General features: G+C 34.3%; 1 protein-coding gene across 3 annotated transcripts in view; it reads left to right on the forward strand.

Annotated features, from left to right (window-relative positions):
- Positions 1–25: 25 nt before the first annotated feature.
- The window catches only part of LOC107669369 (potassium channel subfamily K member 4-like), a 13,979-nt gene continuing 12,186 nt past the window's right edge, over positions 26–1,818 (forward strand). Inside the window, exon 1 of one of the 3 annotated variants that reach the window (XM_016461557.1) lies at positions 26–177. The gene's annotated coding sequence lies outside the window, so the exon portion shown is untranslated. The remainder of the gene's footprint in view (positions 178–1,818) is intronic. The other 2 variants (XM_016461556.1, XM_016461559.1) reach the window with 2 other exon arrangements.

The raw sequence follows: 1,818 nt of genomic DNA on the forward strand, positions 1-1,818 counted from the left end.
TCTCTCTCTCTCTCTCTCTCTCTCTCTCTCTCTCTCACACACACACACACTCACACACCCTCTGGAAGGAATCCTGCAGTTTATGGCTGCAGCACTCTGGATATGCCGGACCGTCTGCTCTGAGGTGGGAGATGGGCCTGAGAGCTTGTGTGTAAGAATCTGTTCCTGATTCATTTTGTAAGTTTAGTGCTAATGTGTGCATTGTTGGTGCCACGGTCCTGCATGGAAGTTCATTACGTCCTGTGATGGTCTGTTTGGAAGTTTCGGACCAAGTGATTTGCTAATGCTGTCTTTTGGGTGTATTTTTAGTTACTGTGCATGGAAATTCAGATATTAAGTCATAAGTTTAGTGTATTGAGTCAAATCAAATAGCAATTATGCATGCCTCTACCTACCAGTAAAAGAAGGTGTAAATACTTGTTTTACACACTATAAAGGCACTATAAAGTTGGACATTGACGCTGTGAAATCTTAGACTTGCGTGGCAGTCGTTGTATATTTTGGGGAGATTGGCTTTGGTTTGATTAATTACTAGATTTAATTGCCTGAATATGTTTATATTTGCTGGTTCACCAAACCACTTTTTTATAGTGAGCTTGCAACTATGCAGTCAGCAGATCCTCCAGAGCTCGGACTCAAACTCTAAACCCAATAACTGCCACAGACATTTCAGTCTCCTGGCATTTGAAGCTTCTCAGATCTCACACACGCACACACACATTCACACGCACATGCGTTAGTCATACACTCGTAAATACACAAATGCTGTCCTCAATAGAACTCACAGCGTATATCATTACAAATATCTCTTGATACTATAAAATAAAAATATGAGAACTGCTAAATAATTTGGCCGCACAACATGTGACATTCTCACAGACTATAAGAAATGTGTTTTCTCTAGCAGTGGCTTTGTATGTTAGTTTTCAAAACCATCATAAATGACAATATTTTTAGTAAATTCTGTCATCCAAATTAAAATGTAAATCTCAATATCAAATTAAATTAAATTAAACTGTATTAAATACCAGGTCGGAGAACGCTGTCACATGTTTTTAAATGTTATAAATGTATGGGTCATTGACGTATAAGGATTTTCGACAGGCCAATTTTAAAATACAAAAAATAATAATATCTATTGTAATTGTTCAAACATTAAGAATGTTGTGTACACATAAATTTATATTAAAATGTAAAATTAAGTGATTTTAGTGTGTTTTCATCTAGATGAATTGGCCGTAGCATTAAAAAATGTAATGTGGTGCGACCATGATTTATATTAAAATTAAATAATTTAATATTTTATTTATTAAAAATGCTTAACATTTTTTTAAATGTTCTCAGTAATTAAAGTGTTTAGAAACAAAGTCTTTGCATTTAATTTGAGTTTTTGTAAATAATAATCTCTTATTTTTGTTCTATAATTTCAGAGTTGCCTTCTTAAATGTAGTTAACAGACTTATTTTTCCTGTAAATTGCATAAAATTGATAAAAACGTTTTAAAAATACCATTCACCTAAGCATACTGTAGCAGTGATTCATATTTCAACCACAGAAATTAGATATTTAATTTTTAATGTAATACAGTTATTGCTATTATTGGTCGCACCACATGATGAGTGGTCGCTCCAAATGACACAAAGACGTTATATCAAAAATCTATTTAAAGAGACATGTGTGAAAAGTGCAGCACGTGGCATTAACTGCAGGCATTTCTTTAGCCCCAGTTATTTCTTTACTTTGCCCAATATTGGCTGCTTAATTGACCCTTTCGCCGGGAGTTTGATTAACAGGCAGTCTGACATATTATAACGCCGA

Source organism: Sinocyclocheilus anshuiensis, unplaced genomic scaffold (assembly GCF_001515605.1).
Source record: "Sinocyclocheilus anshuiensis isolate Anshui unplaced genomic scaffold, SAMN03320099.WGS_v1.1 scaffold180, whole genome shotgun sequence".
NCBI lineage: Eukaryota > Metazoa > Chordata > Actinopteri > Cypriniformes > Cyprinidae > Sinocyclocheilus > Sinocyclocheilus anshuiensis.